This window comes from Panthera tigris, chromosome B1 (genome assembly GCF_018350195.1).
Source record: "Panthera tigris isolate Pti1 chromosome B1, P.tigris_Pti1_mat1.1, whole genome shotgun sequence".
NCBI classification, from domain to species: Eukaryota; Metazoa; Chordata; class Mammalia; order Carnivora; family Felidae; genus Panthera; species Panthera tigris.
Window position 1 is genome coordinate 20,674,529 of NC_056663.1, and position 27,087 is coordinate 20,701,615.

The 27,087-nt window shown below is 39.0% G+C and overlaps 1 protein-coding gene across 3 annotated transcripts in view; it reads left to right on the plus strand.

Annotated features, from left to right (window-relative positions):
- The first annotated feature begins 21,854 nt into the window (after positions 1-21,854).
- The window catches only part of MTUS1 (microtubule associated scaffold protein 1), a 171,155-nt gene continuing 165,922 nt past the window's right edge, over positions 21,855-27,087 (plus strand). For all 3 annotated transcript variants that reach the window (XM_042983038.1, XM_042983039.1, XM_042983040.1), the window contains exon 1: positions 21,855-22,069. The gene's annotated coding sequence lies outside the window, so the exon portion shown is untranslated. The remainder of the gene's footprint in view (positions 22,070-27,087) is intronic.

Sequence of the window (27,087 nt, forward strand, 5' to 3'; positions counted from 1 at the left end):
TCTTGCCTTTTTCTTGCTCCAGTTTTGCAATCAGCATTTCTCCAAGGAATTCAGATTCTATTTAATGGAGAAAAGGTCATTGGAGACAATGATTTGGGTAACAGTTGTGCTCTTTGCTAGAAGCTCTTCTGGGCCCTGTGAGCCACCGTATCTAGGAAATGATACACACACGTACACACACAAATACACACAGCTAGATTTATTTCCACATCTGTAACTACTACTATCCATATCTATAGCTTGGTCAGTTTGGGCTGCTCTAACAAATAACCATCTTAGACTGGGTGGCTCCAACAACAAGTATTTATTTCTCACAGTTCCAAAGGCTGGAACCAGAGTGGTCAGGTTTTTGGTGAGAACCCTCATCCCGCTTTACAGACACCTGTCTTCTTACTGTGTCCTCACATGGTGAAAAGACAGGTAGCTGGCTCTCTGGCTTCTTGTTATAAGAGCACTAATCTCATTCATGAGGACTCCAACTTTATGACCTAATCACCCCAAAATCTCCACCCCCAAATATCATCACATCAAGATTGGAGTTTCAACAATGAATTTTAGGGACACAGTCCATTATAACGTAGCAATATATATCTAGATACTAAAAATCAAGTTAATATTTGCATTTCCAATTCCAATCCAGTACCACAGGATACAGTTCATTCTTCCCCCTTTTCAATATTTCTAACTCCCTTCACAGAAAATGAGAAACCTGATTTTCATTATCCTCAATATATTTACACACTCGCTCAATTCTAGAATACACAGTGTAGTCTCAGAATTGCTAATCCACTGAGAAAAGCAAACCTACTAGGGTTAATATATTTACACACTCGCTCAATTCTAGAATACACAGTGTAGTCTCAGAATTGCTAATCCACTGAGAAAAGCAAACCTACTAGGGTTAATATTTGTTTTGGGTCCTTTGTCTTTGAGGTAAAATTTAAATACCATGAAATGCACACATCTTCAGTAAACTGTCTTAATCAGTTAGGGCTATTATAACAAAGTGTCATAAACTGAGTGGATCATAAACAACAGAAACTTGTTTTTCACAGTTCTGGAGGCTGGAAATCCAAGATTAGAGTCCCAGCATGGTCAAGTTCTGGCCAGTACTCTCTGGGGTCTCTTTGATAAGGGCACTAATCCCATTTACGAAGGCTCCACTCTCATGACCTAATTACTTCCCAAATGTTCCACCTCTTATAGTATCACATTGGGGGTTGGAATTTCAACATAAAAGTTTGGGGGGAACACAAACATTCTTTCCATAGCATATACAATTTGATGAGTTTGGACAAATGTATACTCCCATATAATCCACACTTCTATCAAAATTTAGAACATTTTTTTCACTCCATAAAGTTCCTTTATACCTCTTCCTAATTATCACCTCACCAGTGACAAATGTTCTTCTAGTTTTTTTATCCTAGATTTTTTTTTGACCAGAGATTTTCAGCATAGATTTTTTTTTTAACCTATTCAGGAAATTCACAAAAGTATCATACAGTTCAGCAATACCATTTCTGGGTATTTACCCAAAGATAACAAAAACACCAATTTGCAAAGACAGAGCTACTCCTATGTGCATTGCAGCATTATTTATTATAGCCAAGATATGGAAGTAACCTAAGTGTCTATTGATAGATGAATAGATAAGGAAAATGTGGTATAGACAGAGAGATAGAAAGATAGATACACAGATGTATATACACACATGTAGATGTATATATACACAATATATGTGTATATGTACACACATATACACACATACACACACGTAATAAAATATTGCTTGGCCATAACAAAGAATAAAATCTTGTCATTTGTGACAACATGGATGGACCTAGAAGGTATTAAACTAAGTGAAATAAGTCAGACAAGAAAAGACAAATCAAACATGATTTTACTTGTATGTGGAATCTAAAACAAACAAACAAACAAAGGTAAACAGAAACAGACTCATAAACACAGAGAACAAACTGATGGTTGCTAGTGGGGAGGAGAAGAAGGGATGGGTGAAATAGGTGAAGGTCATTAAGAGGTACAACTTTCCGTTATCAAATAAATAAGTTGTGGTGATGCAATGCACAGCATAGGAAATATAATCAATAATATTGTAATGGCTTTGTATAGTGACTGATAACTACCCTTGTCATGGTGAGCATTTTGCAATGTATATACATGTTGAATCACTATTCTGTACACCTAAAACTAATATAATATTTTATGTCAACTCTACTTCAGTTAAAAAAAAAAAACAACAAGTAAGTGGGATCATACAGTGTTACTCCTTGTGTCTAGGTTCTTTCTTTCGTTGAGCATGATGTCCAAGATTCATCTATGGTTTTGGGTGTTTCCTTTCTGGATAATTTTCCAGTGTTTGAATATACCACAATTTTCTTATCCATTCATCTGTTAATGAGCATTTGGGTTGTTTTCAGTTTTTGATGGCTTGAATGCTCTTGTTCATGCCTTTCTGTGGATGTATGTTTTCATTCTTCTTTGGTAAATACTTAGGAGTATAGTTTGTGAGCCATAGGGTAGATGTATTTTTAACTTGATAAGAAATTGCCAAATCTTTTGTGAAAGTGGTTGTACCGTTTTGCAAGTTATGGAGTCCTACCACATCTTGGCCAATATTTGGTATTTTCAATATTTTAAATTTTAGCCATTCTAGTTGGGTATGGAGTGATATCTCATTGTAGTTTTTTAAAATTGTATTTTAATTCCAGTACAGTTAACATACAAGGCTATATTAGTTTCAGGTGTACAATATAGTGATTTAACAATTCTATATATTACTCAATGCTCATCATGATCAGGGTACTCTTAATCCCCTTCACCTAATTTCACCCATCCCCCACCCACTGGTAACTAATAGTTTGTTCTTTATAATTTAGAGTTTGTTTCTTGGACTCTCTCTCTTTTCCTTTTCTCATTTATCATTGCAGTTTTAATTTACATTTCTCTGATAACTAACAATATTGAGCACTTTATTCTGTGCTTATTGGACATTCATAAAACTTCCTTTGTCATGTGTCTCTTAAAGTTTTTTATTCACTTTCTTTTTGGATTTGTGTCTTTTTTATTACTGAGTTGTAGTGGTCATTTTAAAATTCTGAATACAAGTCTTTTGTCAGGTATATGTTTACATACACTTCCCAGTCTGTGGTTTCCTATTCATTTCCTTTCTTTTTTTTTAATCTTTTTAATGTTTATTTATTTTTGAGAGACAGACAGACAGACAGACAGACAGAACATGAGCTAGGAAGGGGCCGAGAGAGAGGGAGACACAGAATCTGAAGCAGGATCCAGGCTCTGAGCTATTAGCTCAGAGCCTGATGCAGGACTCGAACCCACGAACCCTGAGATCATGACCTGAGCTGAAGTAGGACACTTAACCAACTGAGTCACCCGGGGAACCCCTATTGCAACTTTTAAGGGAAGCGTGGTGATAGAGGAAAAGGCAGGGTACTACACAGGTACTTGCAATTTCAGATCACAACCAGAGTAAGAAAATTAGTGTATGGGGTCTAAATAATAAAATCACTGGTTAAAAGAACAGTGAAGTAGGAGAAAATCTTTGATATGAATTTCAAATAGTTACTACCTATTAGAATTTTTAAGACAGAAACTACATTTTGTACATTATGTCATACTATATACAGTGGATTTTTAAAGAGTATCTGTGCGTGGTAAAGCACACAGAAAACATAATATTCATTTAATAAATATCTTGTCATTAGCTATGATAAAAGAATAGGACATACCTTAAACTTATATAATGTGATATGTCAATTATATCCCCATAAACTGGAAAAAGGAAAGTGATTATTACATGTGTATCCATATATTTCTTTTCCATAATAATAGTTGGCCTCTCTTAAATATTTACCACAACAAATATTTTAATATTCTTATAAATAGATAGAGTTCAGTTGCAGCTCGGTATCACTTGAAGTCTTCATTAATAATGAGACTACAGACTAGATAGAAAGATCTAAGTTCTAATATTCCATTTTTGAAGCAAGAAGAAAGAAAAATATTTGCCAGTCATGGAGTAAACCTAAGTATCTTTCAAAACTATTGAACCTACTGAAAGCTTTTCCTAAGGACATCCCAGGATCGATATAAAAGGCACTGCAGAAAATGAATATTTAATGATCGACAAGCCAATATGTTTAATGCAAAGAACAATGGCTTGGGAAAGTAGACAGAAGGATTTTGTTACATTGGAAGATCAAATGAATTCCAATTAGTCTAATGGTGAAACCTTTTAAGTCTTTGGTTTATGACTGTTGTCCTGAAATTCTAGTCATGGGTTTATTATAGATCCTATTTTCACGGTCCTCTGAACTTCACCACAAACACGCAAATAATACAAACTTATTATCCACAATGGGTCTGTGAACCTAAGATTAAATTTAACTTTATTATTATTATTATTATTATTGGCTTATCATTTTTACCTTGGGTACAAAACAGAAGACATATCAACAGCCTACAATGTTTTTAAAAAGTGTTTCAAGGATCTCCCAGCTTCCAGTTCACCTTGGTCTCTGAATGAAAGATAAGGAATAATTTGATCAAGCAGCAACAAAGAAGTCTGACAGGTCAGGCTGACCTGGAAACATTTAACCTACTGAAGTCTTGAAATCAATGTAATTGGGAAAATTTCCCCTTTTCGAAGCAATGATTTGTTAGTCCATTTCCTTAGAGATAAAATGGCCAGTCCTATTATGTCATGTGATTTTTTTCTGGAGATTCCAACTTTTTTTTCAGAGAGAGTGCTTGATTTCCTCAAAGTTATAGGATTATTGGGGCCCAGGGGGTGTGGTGTGTCTATGCCAATTGATGAGTCAGGGACTAAGGAGGGAGAGGACACCACGTGTACCTGTGCATGCCCTTGTGTGTGCGTGTGTACTGGGGGATATTGCTATGAAGAAGGCTCTCTTTTGCATCCCAGAGTATGTTTACTATATGACTTTTTTTTAATGTTTATTTATTTCTGAGACAGAGAGAGACAGAGCATGAGTGGAGGAGGGTAGAGAGAGAGAGGGAGACACAGAATCCAAAGCAGGCTCCAGGCTCTGAGCTGTCAGCACAGAGCCCGAAGTGGGGCTTGAACTCACGATCTGTGAGATCATGACCTGAGCTGAAGTCAGACACCCAACCGACTGAGCCACCCAGGTGCCCCTACTATAGTACTATTATTTTAATCTCCCTAAATAAGCTTTTTGGGGGTATGGTTCTACTTTATTCTTTCGAATTCTATATTCAACAATTCATTGTTTTTACTTCTTAGAATGCTCTTGAGATTTTTGGTTTTTCTTACTTTTTTTCACACTAGAGAAATGAATAAGAATATTGAAAAGCGATATAAGGCCCCCAAAATTTGGGACCAAGTTATAGCAACCAGCAAATGGAATTCATCTAAACGATTCTTAAGGCACTGTTAACTTTGGAACAGTTAAGCTAAGCTTTGTAACCTAGAGTAATTTATTTGACTACTCTTCACCTCAATTCCTTTATCTATAATATAGAGCTTAAAAATAGTACCCAGCACATTGGGTATTACAAAGACCAAATCAAATTAATAGATGTAAAAACACTTAGAACAATGCCTATCAAATAGCAAGTATTCTATAAATGTCACATATCCTTATTGTAACTATTTGAATTTTCTTTTAAAAAAACATAAGGAACAATGTTATGCCATTTATATCAGTCAAAATCTTTTTCTGATGTAGATCAATTATATTTCTATATTTCTATATAATTTTGTACCATGATCATGGATTCAAGTTCTTTTATTTTACTTTATTTCATACAAACATGATCTTGCACCTTCCAGTGAATTACACCTTCCAGTTACTTGTCATTTTAATTTGTATATGGTAATATATGATGGTTTTACTTATTTAAATATTTTTCGGCATTTGAACTAATGCTAATTTTCTCCATTATAGGTAATGCTGCATTGAAAATTTTGATATTAGTTTTCCTCCCTCCGAGAGAGGGAGTGGGTAATGGGTCAAAGAACATGTAATAGGTTACCCTGAAGGAAGATATAGTCATTTAATATTTCTACCATTAATACATAAAGTATACCCTCTGCCTCTCCCCAAAGACTTGTCAAGGTTGGGTTTTATAATTTTTTAATTTCTTTCTTTAGTATATAAGGGAGACTTCAAATTGGCTAGGTTTGCCTTTTTCTTTTTCATTTTTAATACAACTGGGAATTTTTTTTTAAACGTGATGATTTAGTTTATATTTTCTTGAATGTAAACTTTGTGAGCATTCATCAAGTGGAAAGTGGTTATTGGCTTACATAATCATTGATTTTTCTCATATTTTCTTGGGAGAAATCTATTACCAGGTTATGTTTGTAATATATATATTCCATATTAGAAATTTTCCTTTATAATATTTTTATTTTTTATTTTGCTGCATGAAAATTAAAAGTTTCAAAAGCATGTTCAATGACTCCATCATACTCCTGGTAACAACCTTCATTTCTCCAGTGATCAGAAGTGTATGTTCTCGCCACATCTGAGAAAAATAACTACTCTTCGGTTTCTAAAAAATTCTTTTACTCTTTGATGCAGCTGGAATTTATTGTAGTATTTGAGTCTCATGTGTTTATGTATCTAAGTTGATTCCTTCCAACTTGCTAGCGAACTATTTGGAAGTCAATGTAGTAAGTGGTTATCATTTGCTGTATGTTTGCTTTGTCTCCGTTCTGGGTCAGTTTCATATTTCAAACTATGATAACTCAATTCCATATGATTTCGATCATTGTGGCAGTGTATTCTATTTTCCAAATATGCTAGGCTGAATCCATCTTTATTATCTATGAACATGCTTTGATACTGTCTTCCATTTATTTTTCACACACAGTAGTTGTACTGCACAAATCTATATATATTAAAATAAAAAATACATTGGTGTCTTTACTTAGTTTCTCTAAATAAACATATGGCATAGTTCTTTAGTTATGTTTTTAAGTTTTTTCCATTAGGATTTATTAATTTAAAAAAATACCCTGTGTTTCAAATTAAATTTATTCCAAGGTATTGAATGCATTTGTTGATATGGCAGATTCTGTTTTCTAGTTGTGTGTAAAAACTAGTTTTTATTTGATTCCGTTGAAATTGTCCGTATTCAACCGTGTAACATGCAAAGTCAGATCTGTTCACATTCTCTGTGTTGTGATAGTGGGGACAAGATTACCTCATTATATGTCTGAGTATATTGACTCTAGTGTTCCTTTGTTGAGAGATTTTTAACAGCAGACTGTACAGTTGTTCCTGGCCTTTTTCATTGAAAAATTACCATTAGAGGGGCGTCTGGGTGGCTCAGTCAGTTAAGTGTCCAACTTTGGCTCAGGTCATGAAATCGCACTCTGAGTTCGAGCCCCACGTCAGGCCTTGTGCTGACAGCTCAGAGCCTGGAGCCTGCTCCTGATTCTGTGTCTCCCTCTCTCTCTGCCTCTCTCCCCCCTCCCGCAAAATAAATAAACAAATAAAAAAACTAAAAATTATCATTAGAGTTAAAGTTGTGTATTGGTTTTGAGCTATACATTTGGGACTGAAGCACAAAAATAAATCAAACACATAACTAGGAAGAGTTACAAAGGTGCAGTTGTTTCATGCTTGGAGGTTAGACTGACCTGGTTTCTAACGTATCCTGTATTTATTAGCTGTGCAACATCGGGCATTTTTATAACCAGATTAGGTTTCAATGTTATCATTTATAAAATGGGTATTAAAATACCTATTTAATAATCTAATTAAAAATGGGCAGAGGATAGGAAGAGATGTTTTCCAAAGAAGACATCCAGATGGTCAATGGATACATGAAAAGATGCTCAACATCACTGATCATCAGGGAAATACAAATCAAAACCACAATGAGATACCACCTCACACCTGTCAGAATGGCTAAAATCAACAACACAAGAAACAAGAGGTGTTTATGAGGGTGTGGAGAAGGGGGAACCTTCCTGCACTGTAGGTGGGAATGCAAATTGGTGCAACCAATCTTGAAAACAGTGTGGAGATTCCTCAAAGAGTTAAAAATAGAACTACCCTATAATCCAGCAATTGCACTAGTAAGTATTTCCCAAAGAATACAAAAATATTAATTCAAAGGTATCCATGCACCCCAATGTTTATGGCAGCATTATCTACAATATCCAAATTATGGAAACATCCCTAGTGTCCATTGACTGATGAAAGGATAAAGAAGATATATACACACACACACAAGAGATGAAATGTTGCCATTTGCAATGACATGGATGGAGCTAGAGTATTATACTAAGTGAAATAGGTCATCAGGGAAAGACAAATATATGATTTCACTCATTTGTGGAATTTAAGAAACAAAACAAATGAGCAAAGTAAAAAAGAGAGAGAGAGACAAACCAAGAAACAGACTCATAACTATACGAAACAAACTGACAGGGCAGGTTGTCGGGGATGGGTGAAATATGGGGGAAGGGGATTAAGGAGGTCACTTGCGATGAGCACCAGGTGATGTATGGAAGTGTTGAATCACTATATTGTACACTTGAAATTAATATCAGACTGTATGTTAACAAATGGAATTTAAATGGAATTTAATTTTAATTTTAATTTAATATAATTTTAAATGGAACTTAAAAAACTTTTTAAAACTTCTACTTAATAGGGTTGTTATGAGTAGTGCAAAATAAACATATGTAACGTGTAAAATGCCTAAATAGTCCATGGTACACCATCAGGGTTTGGTATTATTATTTTTATCATGACCTTAATTAATCTTAGTCACTCAGAATTTTAATGAAGGAATTCTAAATCCATGCTACCTATCAAGTCACCACTTCCTGCTGTTTAAATTAGTACATTCTCTCCTGTTTCTATATCTATTGAATTATCTGCTTTGATAGTAGTATCTTTATTATTACTCCTTTATACTCCTTTTACATTTTATTAAATATATTTTTCCTATCCTTTTTATTTTTACCTATGTGATCCTTTGCACTTTAATCATTTTGATAACCTTACTTCAAGGGTCCAACCGCACGACTTAGTTTCTACAAAAACACAAGGACTTCATGAGGTCCTCTAATGCTGGAGCAGTTCTCTGTATTCCGTTGCACTGAGTCAATTCCTATTCCTTCACAAAGTTTAAATTTTCTCACAATTCCAAGTGAAAAGAGCATAGGACTTATGAAGACCTGGATTTAGGTCCTATTCCAAAAAGTTGTGGTGATCATCAGATTAACTCAAATGAAATAACGAGTATGGAAACTACTAGCAAAATATGTAGCTCATAATAGTCCTCAAAGGAAAGCTGTTTGCGGGGGCGCCTGGGTGGCTCAGTCAGTTAAGCATCTGACTCTTGATTTCGGCTCAGGTCTTGATCTCACAATTTGTGAGTTCGAGACCTGGATTGGGATTGGGGTTCTGCTTGGGATTCCCTCCTGAGTGCTCTCACGTGTTCTCTGTCTCTCTCTCTAAATAAATAAACTTAAAAAAAAAAAAAAAGGCTGTTTTCCTTCTGCTTTTATCCTTTTCTTTCTCTATGGCTTCCTTTCAGCATCCACGGGGGCTTCTACAAATCTGCCTAAACAATTTATTCTCTATGCTGACAAGGAACGCCCACCATACGGGTCTTGTGGCAATGAAAATCTTCCATTTGAGAGTCATTTGTGCCTGGAAGATGAGAGGTCATCATTTCCGAACATAAAAGCAGACAGAGGAACAAGGACAGTAGAATCAAAACCCATGGGCAACATCCATAACAAAACTAGAGGATAGAGTATGTGCATGAAGCCCCAAACACTGTAATTGAGGAAAGTTAAGGACAGCTACAAGAGCTGGTGGTATCAGCAGCTGTATAGTAGAACGCAAAAGGAAGCAATGAGGTATTGATAGATCTGAGAATCTCGAGATAGCCAATAAACATTCACGCAAAGGCTTGGAGGTTCATTCTGAGAATAGCGGGTGAAACCGGAAGAAGTTTTGCGGATGACAAGGGCAGGGGGTGCAAAGTGTCTGGAGGAGCACGATGAATGATCAGAGCTAATTAGCCAAATTTCCACTCCAGGGCAAGCACTACACAGAGGAGAAACTCCTGGGATACTAATGCTAATTGAGTAGAACAGGGACAATAGAGACAAAGGAAGGAGAGGGTCCACATGAAAGTGAGGAAGAACAGAGTCAAAAGATCTCAGACAGTAAAGCTGCTGTATTTTTAAGCACTACACAAAAATAACTATTTCAGCATTAACTAAAAGACATTTCAAAAATCTGGGGCACCTGAGTGGCTCAGTGGGTTGAGCGTCCGACTTCAGCTCAGGTCATGATCTCACGGTCCGTGAGTTCCAGCCCCGCGTCAGGATCTGTGCTGACAGCTCAGAGCTTGGAGCCTGCTTCCCATTCTGTGTCTCCCTCTCTCTCTCACTCTATGTCTTTCTGTCTGTCTCTCTCAAAAATAAACATTAAAAAATAAATAAATAAAAGACATTTAAAAAATCATAAAAGATATGAGGCAGCACAAAAATGAGAATTAGAAAATCTCAGAAATGAGATGCTAGAATCAAGGGAAAAGTCAAAAGTAGAAATAAAATCAATTCAGAAGCGAAGACTACACTAAAAGAATACACAAGAATAAACACAAGAATAAATAAAAACAGGAGATATGCCTTAAGAAAATAGAAAATAAGGGGCGCCCGGGTGGCTCAGTCACTTAAGCATCCGACTTCGGCTCAGGTCATGATCTCACAAACCGTGAGTTCAAGTTTTGCAATGGGCTCACTGTTGTCAGCACAGAGCCTGCTTCAGATCTTCTCTCTGTCTCTCTCCCTCTCTCTCTCAAATAAGTAAACATTTTTTAAAAATCAAAAGAAAATAGAAAATAAAAGAGAAAAAAATTAAAAGAAAAAAAATGAAGGAAAAATATTAAAAGGGTTTGAGGAAAAAGTCAGAGATGGGCAAAGAAGATATAACTTATGTTTAATGGGAGTCCCTAAAAAAGAAACTAAAGCAAGGAACAGAATAGCTATCAAAAAGACCCTTGGGGTGCCTGGCTGGTGCAGTCAGTTAAATATCTGACTCTTGGTCTCTGCTCTTGTCATGATCTCAAGATTCATGGATTTGAGCCCCACAATAGGCTCTGTGGTGATGTTTCAGAGCCTGCTTGGGATTCTGTCCCTCCTCTCTGCTCTTCTGTTTGGGCTCTTACTCTCAAAATAAATAAATTTTAAAAATTTGAAACAAAACAAAAAACAAACAAACAAACAAAACAACACAACAACTTCCCTAACTCCCATAACCAAGGACACTTTCCTAAAATGAAAAAAAAAAAAATTGAAACTTTGACACCATCGAAAAGTTACACTAAACATTTATAAAAACTGACCCAGAACTAACAATATCAATGCATATTATAATTAAACTATATTTTAAAAGGAAAAAAAATTATTGTGGACATGTAGGCAAAAAAGTCCATTTGTAAGGGAAAAAATTCAGATTTGCTATCAAACTTTTTGACAGTAATGATTTAGACAGAACAAAATGAACTAATACATTTAAGATAAAGAAAATATGAGTTGAGGGCTTTCGAGGGTAAAGGCTGCATTCAAAATGTTATTGCTGTGCAAAAACTCAGGGATACGGTTCCCATGAGCACTTGCTGAGGAATCTACTTGAGAACAAGCCTTGGACAACCATAACGATGAGACATATAGACATACGACTTACAGGTAAGCATTAAACACACACATACACATAGGTATATACAGGTGTGTGTGTGTGTGTGTGTGTGTGTGTGTGTGTGTGTGGTAGTACATTTGGACTAAATAAGGATGTGAGAAAGTGCAATCTGTGATGGCAATACACTCGAAAATGTAGAAAAAATACATTTAAAACATGGAAAAATAATAGGGGTAACAAAACCAAAAAATATTAGTTGTTTTTAGTAACCTTACTGGAAATGGTATTAATGGTGTTATATTCTGGGGCCTTGTGTGAGTATACTGTGTGATTAAGCAAATTAATAACTGAATAACATTATAATTCTCTCACCTCTTTGTCCTTGGAAACCAAGATTCTCTGTGGGGAAAAATTATATATTGTCCAGGTATAGATATACACAATAGATGACAGGTACAGATATAGAATATTGCCTAACTCTGTCCCTGAAATAGTGACTAACCTAAAATCAATGAAATTCTTTAATACCCAGATTGTGATCTAGGAATACCTTTTACCACTGAAAGAAACCGGCTTCTTAGAGAAATGGCTTACTCCAAGTCTGGGTCAGTAAATGTACAAGATCTTCCTGGAAAATAATATCGTATCAGATAGCGAGGAAGTTCTTAAAAGTTACTAATATTATTATGTGATAAGGCCTTAGGCGCCAACATAAAGAAACTCCCAAAGGCCAAAAATGAGAAAATTTGATAACTATAGTGGTTTGAAATACATGATTTCATAATTGAAACAAAAAACAGTGACCCATTAATTAGTTACCTTTATAGGATTCCAGGAAAACAACTCATTATTTTATTAAAACTGGGAAACATAGGGAAAGAATCAAGTATTTTTCCTCTTTCCAGGACTATGAACTATTCCATTGGGTAATTATATAATACAGAAGGGCATATTTCTTTTTATAGAAATATTCCAGCAAATAGGTGAAGAAAGAATGACTGAATTATTAACATCATTCTTTTGCAAACTGTAATGAAATCATGAATGTAGGCATTAAGCATAGATGACTGCTAACATCCTAAAAAGGGAGTCCATCAGACATTTTGTACCTCCTGGTGAAAGAACATGATACCATCAATGAGGTATTCTTTCCCCAACTAAAATCAAACCTGAATTTTATCAAGCCTGTAGGCCCAACCACCAGCTAAAGGAACAAGGAAGTGCAATCAGCAAAATTCAGACAGTGAGAAACTCTACTGATCAAATGATTCCATTTCTTCAACAAATCTACTGCCAAGAGAACTGGGTGGGGGGTGGAGGGGTGGTGCAGAGAGAGGGAGAGAGAGAGAAAGAGGGAAGGAGAACATAGAGATTAAAATAAATATTAACAAATAGGAAAACTAAGGTATAGTGTTTAGGAATGGATACATGGATGACAAAATTATGAGGAAAAGCAAGAAATTGATCACCACAGAAGTCAGAATGGGCTGAAGGAGGAGTAATCATCAGGAGGGAGGCAACATTCTATTTATTTCTTGACTGAGGTGGCATCAGAATGTGTATTTTATAATATTTATTAAAAAACTTTTTTTTAACGTTTATCATTGAGAGACAGAGAGATACAGAGCATGAGCAGGGGAAGGGTAGAGAGAGGGGAGACACAGAATCTGAAGTAGCCTCCAGGCTCTGAGCTGTCAGCACAGAGCCTGATGTGGGGCTTGAACTCACGAACTGTGAGATCATGACCTGAGCTGAAGTCGGTCGCCTAACCAACTGAGCCACCCAGACGCCCCATACTTTATAATATTTATTAAGTTATGAGTTGTTTCATATGGTTTTCTGTGTCTGTGTTCTATTTTACATTGAAGGTAAGGTATAATAAGAAATATATGTATTGGTCTTTGACCCCAGTTCCCGGCACAACGCTCCTAAAACCCTTTGAATTTCCCAAATGATAGGAGTTATCTTTTGTCACTCATAAGATGCCCCTTTTGAGCACACCAGAGTTTTTTCTAATAAAGTCACTTAGGATGGGACCCTTAGATAGCCTCAGGATAGGGCTGGTCACCAGAAAGACCAGGTGATTAGAGGATTGAAACTTTCAGCCCCAGCCTCCAACCTCTGGGAAGGGAATGGCATGTGTGGCAGATTAATCTCTGAAAAATTCTGAACCACAAGCTTTGGTTAACTTCCACGTTGGTGAATGCCTCCATGGCAAACCCTAGTTCCATGGGGACAGAAACCCCTGTAGTCTGGACCCTTCCAGACCTCACTCTGCGTATCTCTTCATGTGGTTGTTCTCCCGGGTCCTTTATATCTTTTCTAATAAACCAATACATATAAGTAAATGTTTCTCTGAGTTCTGTGAGCCTCTCTACAAATTGATCCAACCCGAGGAGGACGTCATGGGGATCTCCAACATTTATGCATTTTGTCAGAAGCACAGTGACAGCCTAGACTTGAAATTGGCATCTGAAGCGGATGTAGTCCTGTGAGACTGAGCCCTTAGCCTATGGGATCTGATGCTAAGAACTGAGTTAAATTTGTAGGGCACCCAGTCTGTACTCGTGGAAAATTGTATTGCTTGTGCTGGGAAAAACACACTGGAGAAAGTTGAAAAAAAATCAGCCATATCTTTCTGGACACGAGGTTTGAACTAGTTAAATTAATATTTGAAGTCTTATTTCCAGGTACATGCTTCTATTAAAATAGAAGCCTGCTGAAGTTTACTTAGAATGCCAAACTGTTAAAATAGGTAACTCTAGGTATTTACACTAAAAGTGGTATTTTTGACTTCCAATTTTTTAGCAATGGAAAATTCTTCTGCACTAAAGACCATGGAGAGAAATGGGATTTCTTGGTACCCAAGACTATCTGGAGGGTATGGGAAGAAAATATGAGACCTTCTATTTAGCTACCTGTCTGTCCATCTATATTTTTAATCTTATTCTTTTCTATTTTTGCGTGTAGTTTATTGTGTACATATTAGTATTCTAGTGCCATATATAATTTATAAATAAGTGAATATTGGGCATGGATGCTCAATTTTTTCTTATAGATAAGGAAGTACAAGAGGAATGGTTTAGAGACCACTGGCCTACTCCCTTGAACATTTTGGGCACGAAAAAGAGGCTGACATGAGGAAGGATGGCAGGTCTTAGTACGCTGGACGGAATGATATTTTGCGAATGCAAACCCTTCCGTAGCCTCAAGTTCATAGGCCAGTGGGAAGGGAAATGAGTGTTATTAGGAATTCCAAACATGAGCTCATATACAAATCATAAATACATGGATAATATCATATTTCATCCTCACAACCCCGTGAGATCTAAAGAAATAATTTTATAAAAGAGAAACAGAGATCAGACAAGTCAGATCAAGTAAAGCATATCTAGGTGTCAAAACTAAATCTTCTAACTCCAATTGGTGTCCTCAATTCTGTACTGATAATAGTATTTTTTTTTATTGTTTGTAGTAGACATATCCTCCTATTTAAGATTTGTGAACAATAATTTTTTTCCTGAGAAACAACAAATAACAATTAGTTGTGGGTTTCTAGAGCAGATAATCAAATTATAAATTAGTGGGGATTAACCATAATTTTGTAGGTACTCAAAAAGAGATCAGAAGTGTACTTATCCAAAACAGATAAATCTTTGGTCGTGTTAAATTACTGTCCTGGATCAGCAACCTGACTTGCCAGTGTTCTAGATACCCCAAAGTCAGATTGTCTTACTTGCTGATAACTAATCAGGCCCTGACTTACAACGTTGGAACACTGCAGTATGTTTCAGGCAAACATAGTATTACCCTACTCACTGGCTGGAAGGAATAACGATGATAACACTTTCATTGGCTCTTTTCTGAATTGCCAGCCCATGTTTATATTTAGAAGAGTGATTATATTTTGAGGAACGCTTGTCTAACAGCACGAGAGCTAAATGCTGTTGTTCATTTAGTTTATGACTCTTCCTACGTCATTATGATTTGCAAACATTTGCTAGAATTTACAGCACGGAGCCCATTGGACTGCATACCATTTGCAAGGGGGAAGATCGCAGAGTCAAGTATGGATTGGCAACTATGAATCAAGACCAAAAATTGCAAAAGGAATGCATAAAGAGCCAACCAGTGGACCAGGCCTGGAGGCTGGTCACAATGCAGCAACACTGAACCCATTAGGCCTCAGGGATTTGCACTCTTTTCAGGGGATCACTGATCAGTTGGCAGGGCCTAAAGGGGATGGGGGCAAATTGGAAGGCTGCCCCCAGCTCCCTAAGGGCTTACATTTGGCCAAGAGAACAAGCCAGAGGCATACATTAAAAGCAAATTCAAAAAGTCTAGGTAAACTGGGATAGTGCCAAAGGTATGAGACTTCAAAGCCACAGACTTGTTATTACATTTGTCACGAAGCAATAAATAGTTTGAAATTGAAAATACATCCCCTTTTTAAGGGAAGACTCCATCTTATTGGAGCAAATATTAACCAATTCCAAGTGTGACACAGTTATGATTCATTGTCAAGAGTAGATTACACACACCAGTAGTTTCTTGAGTCATGACATTTTAAGCACTCAAAGTAAACATTTTCAAAGTGGTTGCATAACAAACTGGTGGTGCTATATTTTTCTTAATTTCTTCCTAATATGCAGAGGTCAAAAGCAGAATGGCAGGACAAGTTGTTTGTGTGTGAGCTAAGATAATTTTGGCATCATGCTGTAAGAATGGCTCCTTCTACAGAGTCTATAAATGGAATAGAAGGATTGTGGAAGATGCCTTCCAAGATATGGGAGGATGAAAGAGTTTCCCAGATGCTCTCAAGTCATTCTGAAGAGGGGAAACCGTATTTCCTTATTGCTACTGCTCTGAACTTGCCACAAGAAAGTTCTTTCTTGTGATAGATACTTGATTTACAAATCTGCAGCCTTCTACACAAGAACATTCCTACCCTGATAGTTACCCTTCTGGAATATTGATAGGAGAGTCTACTTAAGTCTCCAAGTCCACTGGGAAGTGGGATGGATAATGAGAAACCCGGGAGTTGTTTGTGAATAAATCAAGACCATTGACTGGTCTCATACTGCTTTCTTGCAATCATTGCTACAGCTAGTTAATGTGTGTATTTGACCATGCATGTCTCACCATCTCGGGACACAGGACTTAAATGTCATGTGGCTATTTGCAATATACATTTTCTGTCAACAGAAATAGGAAAAAGGTCATCCACAGGGTCAAAAAATTCCAGTATTCTGGGTCTTTGTTACTTCTACAGTTCTTCAGCACCTATCAAATGGTTGGCTGACTATATAATTTCTGGAATGTGTTTAAAGCAACTGCGTCTCACTCTGAGGCAAAGGATCTGTGGGCATGTTAGAATTTTACCATGAGTTTGACTTTCAGAAGGATATATGAAAAAACTGCTATACACACACATATCTATTTACAATCAGTCCTTGCTGTTATAAGGCTTGATTGACATTGGCCTAGTCCCTGAGTGGGTAAATCATCTTGAGATAAATTTTATGATAATACTTCATTTTTTTTTTTCAAAGCCGCTATGTAAAATAACCACATGAAGTTTCTTACCATATTATATTGGTGTTTTCTATTTGGGAAATGTTGATCTGAAACAGGAGTGAAAAATTTTTCTTTTTGAAATTAGTGCTAAGAAGAGCTTTGCTTCCCTTGAAGAACTCTCAGCCTCTTCTGAAAACAGCAATTATGTAACTGGTTGGGGCACTTGGCTACCAGGAAGCTCAGTGGCTTACTTTGGTTACTCATTTGTATGTTTACTCTTACCCGTAAGTTTTGCCTTGGATCCTATTTTATACTTCTAAACATCTATTTATTTTTTTTAATTTACTGTGACTATCTTTTAGAGTTATTCAAACCCCTCATTCAATGTAGTAGAGATATAAGTAAATATAAATAAGTAATGAATTTTTAAAAAGCAATCAAGTTTGGGAATAAAATGACTCCATGACTTTCTCACCACTTAAATCAGTGTATTGTAGTTTCCATTTTGGGAATTGAGCCTGAAATTCTTTTTTTCATTTCTTATTGAACGCAACTTCGAGAAAATTAGCTGAAAACTCTACTCCAGGGAGATGTCAATGTTAATAAAATTCTAACGAATTTGCTAAGTCATCATTTCACCATAATCACAGAATGTTAGAATTTTATGTACCGAATACTTCCTTTCTAGATAAACTAGAGAAGAAATGGTTTGAAAGCATCAATTAGGCATTCTTCTTTCCCCCTCCTCCTCCCCACCAACGCATGTGATATTTGACAATTTATTTTATCTGTAAGTGAAATTAGTAGGGAAAGAATTTTAGTCATTCTTGATGTCAAAACCTCAAGCAGTGAAAAGTTCTTAAATATTGGAATGGGTATCATTATTTACATGGTTCAAAATCCAAAAAATACAAAATTATATCTAGTGAAAAGTTTCTTGTCAAATTCTGCCCTCCAGATGCCAAGGTCCCTTCCCAAGATACAGCCAATATTATCAGTTTCTGACATATCTTTTCAGAAATATTCTATGCTTATACAAATTTATGTATATATGCTTACATACAAGAGTGTATAATTGCCCTTTTTTTTTAATTTTTAAAATTTGTTTGAGAGAGAGAGAGAGTGGGCAAGTGGAGGAGAAGGAGATAGGGCGGAAAAGAGAGAGAGAGAGAGAGAGAGAGAGAGAATCCCAAGCGCGTTCCGTGGTCAGTACAGAGCCCGACTCCAGGCTCCATCGATGATGCTGGGATCATGACCTGAGCCAAAATCAAGAGTCGGATGCTCAACTGACTGAGCCACCCAGGTGCCCCTAATTCCTCCTTTTTTTTTTTTTTTAATATGGATTAATGTTCTTATAGTTAAAAAAAGTTTTTTTTAACGTTTATTTATTTTTGAGACAGAGCGAGACAGAGCACGAATGGGGGAGGGTCAGAGAAAGAGGGAGACACAGAATCTGAAACAGGCTCCAGGCTCTGGGCTGTCAGCACACAGCCCAACGCGGGGCTCGAACTCACGGACCGTGAGATCATGACCTGAGCCGAAGTCGGATGCTCAACCGTCTGAGCCACCCAGGCACCCCAATCCCTCCCTTTTAAAAGAAAATGTAGCATACTATAGATAATTGTTTTGAATTTTTTAAAAATTGTGCACATAAAGTGTCTGGGATAACATCGTAAAAAAGTACAAAGAGCTTTTACTTTTTTAAAGTTTTTTTAATTACTAGAACATAGAGCAGTGCACACACTTGTTTATTTCTTTAAAAAAATTTTTTTTAATGTTTACTTATTTTTGAGAGAGACAGAGTGCAAGAGAGAGATGGAGACACAGAATCTGAGGCTGTCAGCGCAGAGCTCCGACACAGGGCTTGAACTCACAAACCGCGAGATCATGACCTGAGCCAAAGTCTAACAGACGCTTTACCGACTGAGCCCCTCAGGTGCCCCACACATTTATTTAAATTAAAATTTTATTTTAGTTTTTTTTCCCCCATTCTTCGTCATTGTTTTTCCTCATTGTCATCAAATGGACAAGCTTATACACATCTACCATTTCTTGTGTATTGAAAGATGAATTATGTTTAGACTTACTGCCTCAAAGGACATGTGCACTTACGGTTTCGTTACGTAGTATGAATTGCTCTCAATGGAGGTCATTCTAATTTACATGCACATCAGCATTGTCACTGCCTGTTTCTCCAAATTTTTGCTAACACGCAGTGGTTATCAAACTTTTCAATCTTTGCAGTTCTGATAAATGAAAAAGTGTTTTTTCTATGTAGTTTCAATTTGCATTTTTCTAGTACAGAAAAAAAATCTGGTAACTTTTTTTTTCTTCTTAAGGACAAAGGACCCCTAAGTTGTGTGGAGTTATTATCTGACCCTTAACAGGTTCCTGGAGTCTGGAGCAGGTTAACACTGGAGTTCAGAGATCAAGAATATGGCAACATGCCCAGAGCCAACATGGAAAGAAAAGTCAGCAGGCCCCACTTCAAGCATATTTGCCTTGACAGAGTCCCTGATGATGTCCCTAGAAGGTAACTTCTGTTTTTATGTGCATGCAATTACAAGCAAAGATTCAGATTTCCCAATGACCACAGAAGTTGCTTCTAATTACTTAGGTGAGGGGTGTTTTTTTTCTCTTTCCTTTCCTGCAATTTATCCCTCAGAAAAATGAAGCAAAACAGGTTCTATATTTACAGATATAACTAAGTCACACAATAGAACTATGGGGGGTTGGACCAAATCACCTGGGTCACATGAGGGTTATAAAGATTAAATGATATGTTTAACACTAGGACTATTCTGTTGAGGAAGGAGGCATGTTGCTAATTAGCATAATTGCCCCCTCACTTGCAGGAACTATGTCAGTGGGTTTGTTTTTGGGTTTTGGTTTTAGTGCTTTTGCATAAGGGAGAATCATTCATTGGTGTTTAAAGCTGTATCTCCTTAAAAATAATCGTATGCCTTTTCCTAAAGTCCTAGATACATTCCATGTCTGTCCTTGAAATAAGTACTTCAAAAGCAAGCAAGAATTGTCACACAGTAGAATAAAAAGACTAGGTCATGACTTAGGCCGGATGCCTTTGCGCTTACCTCTGGCTAGCTGTGTGACCTCAGTAAGTCACTTGAGCTTTCTTCAACTGAAAAATGGAGATAATAAACTGATCTATTTACTTGGGTCTTATTGAGGAAATATTGGGACATTGTACATATGAAAAGTCTGCAACTATAAATGACAATATATCTGTTAGTTGATCTAGTGTTGATAGTATAGAAAACTTAAACACAGTATCCTCAGATTAATTCTCTGAAAAGACTTATTTCTCTTAAAAAGCCTTTAGCAAGTCCAAACCAGTTAATTATTACTATTGTTTTAATTTTGGTCTCCTGCACCTGGGTGGCTCAGTCAGTTAAGCCACCCACTCTTGGTTTCAGCTCAGGTTAGGATTTGAGGGTTAATGAAATCGAGCCCCGTTTATGGCTCCACACTGACAGCACAGAGCCTGCTTGGGATTCTCTCTCTCCCTGTCTCTGCCCCTCCCCTGCTCACTCACGTGCTCTCTCGCTCTCAAAATAACTAAACTTAAAGAAAAAAAAAGAGATATTTAAGATTTTGATCTCAGGTTGTCTGACATTTAACAGTTAAAAATATGCCAATAGAATAAAACATTTTACGAACGTAATGGACAGCTATGGATGAAATTCGTTCAGTTTAGCAAAGAAGGACCTCATTTGTGTTTAGAGAAAAGTGGGTCGGCCTCGTTTATCTCCCTGGTGTTGTATTCTGTACACGTTTTATTCTAAGATCTAACAGCAGGAGCTCATTTCTTTAACCTTTACTAGGTGTTTGCTAGTAAACGTCTTAGTAGGACGAAGCTAAAACAGACCAGGAGTCTGACACTCTGAAGAGACCATCAGTGCTGGTTCCTAGCACACCTCCGCCCCGATCCTTCTGCGACCTCCCCACTCCCTCCCCCCACCCCCGGCCCGCCCTCGCTGCAATGCCCCACGGCTAGCTGGAAGCCAGAGAGCTCGCACGGATAAGCGAGGGGGCAAGAGCCGGGAGTAGGCAGAACTCCAGTCGCCCGCGGGGACCTGCGTGATCTGGGGACGCGCGGCTCAGGCAGGTGCGCGGTCAGCAGCCCGGGGCGCCGCGTCGCACGTGGCAACAGGTGCAGCGCGGTCCCGGGCAGACGCCCGGGTCTGGGGCGCGTCGGCATTTAGCCCGGGAGCTTGCGGGGCTTCGGGACTGGGACGCGGGAGCGCAAGAGGGGGCAGCGAAGCGGCTGGCCGAGCCCGCCAACCTGCGAGCGGAGCAGAGTCGAGCGCAGCCGAGCGGAGCCGAGCGGAGCGCGGCTGGGGCCGCCCTGGCCTGCGTGCCGAGGTACAGCCACGAGCGACTTGCAAGTGTCTCGGGGCACAGCCCCCCCTTGGTCGCCGCCTGCCCTTTGTCTCCAGCTGCAAGACGCAGGCTGGGGCCGCCTGGAAGGGAAGGCTGCGGGCCCGGGGGTGGGGGGGCAGAGGCGGCGGCGCTTTTCTATTTACAAGTTTCCCGAACTCCCCGCCCTTGCTCCACCCCCAGCGGCTCGGGAGGCGGGGAGGCTGGGACGCCCCGGACTCCGGGTTCCCGCCCGGCTGCTGCAGCCTCCGCTGGCCTGCGGGGGTGGGGTGAGGGCCTGGCCGTGTGTCCCCAGGTGCGCACGCTGCCCGCCGGGCACTGATTGCGCCGCGGGCCTCCGGGGTGGGCCTGGAGCGCCTCCGCCGGGGGTCCGGAGGGCGCCCGGGCTTGCAGTCCTGGTTTCCCCCGTCCTGCGTCTCGGCTCCCGGAGGAGGAGGAGGGAGGAGCTGCGGGTAAGCGCGGAGTTGAGGCGATTCCCGCAGCCCGGCCTGTCCGAGGTGGAGATCTCAGGCGAGGGTGGCGAGGGGACCTCCAGGACGCGACCGTCACAGGGTGACGGGACTAGCTTTGAGGGAGGGGGCGGGTATTCCCGGGTCTTGGGTGGGGGCAAAGTTGGGGAGAAGCGGAGAGGCACCCGCAGTGGAGCGGAGGCTCTGCGGGGAGCGGGTCTCACGTGGGGTCAGCTCGTCTCACGTGGGGTCAGCTCAGCTGGTGCGGCGGGGACGGATGCGGATCTCCGTAGCTGTCACCTTCAAAGTGACCCGAGGGGTTTCCAGTAGACTCAGCCTGACAGGCATCTGCTCAGCCGGAAGCCACCCACCAGACACCTGACCCGCGGGGCCGGCAGTCCTGGCCTCGCGCGGTGCGGTTCGCTTGGGCCCATTCTCAGCTAAAGCACCCGGGGCTGAAAATGTGGCGTTCCTGAGGTTTGCTGCAACTCCCAAGGCCCTCCGTCCCGAGCCTGCCTACTTCCTGCAGCTCACTTGCGCTTTCCTAGCTCTCTAGAAAAATCCGTTCCAAAGTAAGGTCACCTGATTGACGACTAATGTGTTTTCTTACCTTACATCCTCTTCTCCGTTTTCAAGACGTACTCTTTGCTGCTAAGTTATTTGTTGCCTTTGACTTGGAATAACTTATTTTGGACTAAGAATAGGAGAGATTAATTTTCACGTAATTTTTCACATATTCTGTTAACTACAACGGAGTATTCAGCAGTGGGTGTGTAAGAAAGGAAATCCAGTGTGTTTGTTTGAATAAAATCAAAGTCTTAGGCAGAACGGGGGAGGGGTGTAACAGGCAGCGTTCAGGTTTTGCCAGGTGAAGGGATTTCAATCTCCATCCCACTAAATCCTTGGCCCTGGGGGTGGAGGGTGGGGTGCAGGTGTGAGGAGTGGAGGGAAGGAGGGCGGCAATCTGGGAGGGAGGGGAATAAAAAGGAAACGAGTCGCTGCTTCCTGGGAACCTATGACCTCCTTAAGGAGTCTAGATAACACCCAGATAACTGTGTGTGGTTAACCTGAAGAAGAACTGAAGCGCTTGGAAATGCAATAAGGTAGACCAACTAGTTTGTCAGGGATCATTGGGCCAGGAAATGATGGACAATTTAAATTGAAACAGTGATGCCCTCCCTATTTGTATAGTGCTTTGCAATGTATAAAATGCATTTATTGGTATTTTTCTTTTTCTTTATCGTTCTTTTTCTTGATATTTTTCTTAAATGCAGCATTCCATAAAGAAATTATACAGGGGCGCCTGGGTGGCGCAGTCGGTTAAGCGTCCGACTTCAGCCAGGTCACGATCTCGCGGTCCGTGAGTTCGAGCCCCGCGTCAGGCTCTGGGCTGATGGCTCGGAGCCTGGAGCCTGTTTCCGATTCTGTGTCTCCCTCTCTCTCTGCCCCTCCCCCGTTCATGCTTTGTCTCTCTCTGTCCCAAAAATAAATAAAAAACGTTGAAAAAAAAATTAAAAAAAAAAAAAAGAAATTATACAAAGAAACGATTGGAACTACTTATCCTTAGAAATAAAAACATAGTAGAAATTGAGTTTAAGATATATTTAACTCGTGCCAACTTTTCCACTTCTTAAAACTGTCTTTATGTGGAGAAAATAGTGCTTGGAGAAGAGCTGCGCCTTTCCATTCTGTATCAGTAATACATGGTTGCAATTTGGGATTATTTCATAGGGTTATAAAATTCTGGCTAGATTTCTTTGTTGGTATTTCAGTTACTAGTCTTAACCACTTAGAAAGCATGTCCCATGTACCCTTAATTCTGAGTAAGGTTCTTTTTACATCTATTAGAACAACCTCTGTGTCCTGGAGTAGAGACCATTGCAAACCAGATTGTGTTTGTTGATAAGAGATAGTTGTGCATTGTACATACCATTAGGAACAACATTCCTCAAAATGGCTTTGTTCCAATTTCTAAAGTAATGCTTGCTGTAAAAAAAAAAAAAAAAAAAGTAGATTCAGAAAAAGTATAAGTGTTAAATAATTCCACCACCCAAATATAATCACAATGTTTTCTTCATGCTTGTTAACACATAACATAAATAGGTTTATTTTTTATAATTACATTTATACATGTACAGATTGCATGCTGATTTTTTTTCCTGCGTAACTTAGGAAAAAGCTCACCTATCATTACAGTTCTGCAAGAGTTTTATTTTAGTGGCTACATAATGTTACATTATATAGAGGTAACATGGTTGTTTATAAGCTGAACTTTTATTTCCAGTTACTGTTAAATATATACTGTTGCAACAAATATCCTTTATAAAACCTTATCTACAGGGCATATTTCCTTAGGATGGAGTCCTTGAAATACAGTTGATGGCTCAAAGATCTCTGGAGACAGATGGACCATTTGCTTTGCAAAAAATGTTTTACACAAGTATGATCCCACTAGCACTCTGAGAGTCCTTGTGTTACTATAATGTTGTAACATGGGGGCTCACTCTTAAAAGGAAAAATAATTCCTTTTATTAAAAAAATTTTTTTTAATGTTTATTTTTTGAAGGAGAGAGAGAGAGAGCATGAGCCTGTAAGGGGCAGAGAGAGAAAGGGAAAAACAGAATCTGAAGCAGGCTCCAGGCTCTGAGCTGTCAGCACAGAGCCTGACGAGGGCCTGAACTCACTGTGAGATCATGACCTAAGCTGGAAGTCAGACGCCTAAATGACTGAGCCACCCAGGCACCCTGGAAAAATAATTCTTCTAGCTCTATAAGTGAACAGTGCTTTCTTTATATCTAAATTTCCATTTCTTTTATTACAAATTATGTATACCAAAAAAAATTAAGTTATTTTTAATTTTTATTCCTTTTTAATTGAATGTAGGACCACATTTTTTTCTATTGGGGTATTAATACCTTTCTATTCATAAGAACTTTTATGGATTGATAATCTTTCACCTTTCATGTTGCATATCTTTCTTCCCCATTATGTCTTGGCCTTATAAAGACCAGTAGTACATGTTTATAGTGGTTTTGACTTAGAGATGTTCTAGATTTTAATGTAGCCAAGTCTGTTGACTTTCTCAAAAACATAATTAACACTTTTGAATCCTAGCTTAAATACATGACCGTGGCAGAAGATGACTTTTAAAAGAACCCCCCTGCCCCCCATGTACCCTTAATTTTGAGTAAGGTTCTTTTCAGATCCATTAGAACAACCTCTGTGTACTGGAGTAGAGACCATTGCCAACCAGATTGTGTTTGTTGATAAGTAATAGTTGTGCATTGTATATACCATTAGGAACAACATTCCTCAAAATCAGAACAGAAAGTTTTGAATTACAGGGAACAAAAATGTTTGAGGTATGTTGTTCTGTGATAATGTCAACTAGGCTCACCATCCATCTAGTTTTACTCATTTGTAGTAGTAGTATTTTGCTGTTCAATGATTGTTATAGTTCCATACTGAATTGGTGATGAGTCTTGATATCCAGACAGATGTATATGTAGTTTAAAAGTTGTCCCAAATTTCCAATATTATTGATAGACGAAACTATTGAAAGAGGGGAAAAAAAACCTCCTGACTTCCCAGACTTGAGTTCTCTTTCCATACTATGGAAGCTTAAGTATATCCTGAGAACTTTTAGAAGCCTCGTTGAGGGTGCTCTCCATGTCTGAGGACCCACAAATAAACCACTGGACCATACATCAGCCAGGAAGGTGAGGTTGGTGTGCTGTGTGTGTGTGAGGGCACTTAAAAATGCACCCCAACTTTCTCTACAGGCAGGTGAGCCTACCACGAGGTGACCTCCCCCACTGGCCTGGCAGGGACTTAGACAGCAGTGACTGTGGCCTTTAGAGAGGTGAGGAGAGACTGAGGGTGAGTGACTGTGGGCTGTAGTTGAAGGACTAGGTCATAAGGCGTATGACTTCACCAGCCTGAAATTTGGTTCGGAAAAGCCAGCTTTACGCATGGTTCCCCAAACTTGACTTAGGGAAATCTGTTATAACCAAGTTACTGAGTTCGACTGGCCAACGACTTCTTCTAAAGATGTATTTTTCTAGGGGCGTCTGGGTGGCTCAGTCAGTTAAGCATCTCACTTTGGCTCAGGTCTCGCAGTTCGTGGGTTTGAGCCCCGCGTCGGGCTCTGTGTTGACAGCTCAGAGCCTGGAGCCTGCTTCGGATTCTGTGTCTCCCTCTCTCTCTGCCCTTCCCCCACTCTCTCTCTCTCTTTCAAAAATGTTAAAAAAAATTTTTTTAAGATGTATTTTTCTAAATCAAGTTTCTACAAGATTGCTGAAATGACCACAGTATTATTTGAAATCAGTTCTAACTCTTCTATGTGGGCAGTTATCCAGGATATTAATGCATGATTTTTTTTGTTCATTTGGCTCCAGATGAAAAAGATTTTTCCATTTTGGGGATGACAGATTTGAGGGCTAATCTTTACTCTGTAGACAAATACAGTAAAACTTCACTTTCATACACAGCAAGGTATTTTGCAATTGGTGATTGCCCTGACGTATCATGTTGACACAATCAAGGAAGAAAGGGTTTGCTCAACAAATACAGAGTAGTAAGCCAGTTTGAATCTAGAGGTGTTTTACTTAAGTAAATAGCTTTCAAGCCCTTCAGAATTCCATTTTTTTTTTAAATTTTTTTTTTTCAACGTTTTTTGTTTTTGGGACAGAGAGAGACAGAGCATGAACGGGGGAGGAGCAGAGAGAGAGGGAGACACAGAATCGGAAACAGGCTCCAGGCTCTGAGCCATCAGCCCAGAGCCTGACGCGGGGCTCGAACCCATGGACCGCGAGATCGTGACCTGGCTGAAGTCGGACGCTTAACCGACTGCGCCACCCAGGCGCCCCCAGAATTCCATTTTTGCATCTCTATCTTTGATTCCCAAACAGCCTCATTTATTTAAAAAAAATTTTTTTTTTTATGTTTATTTCTGAGACAGAGACAGAGCATGAGTGGGGGAGGGGCAGAGAGGGAGGGAGACAGAGAATCTGAAGCAGGCT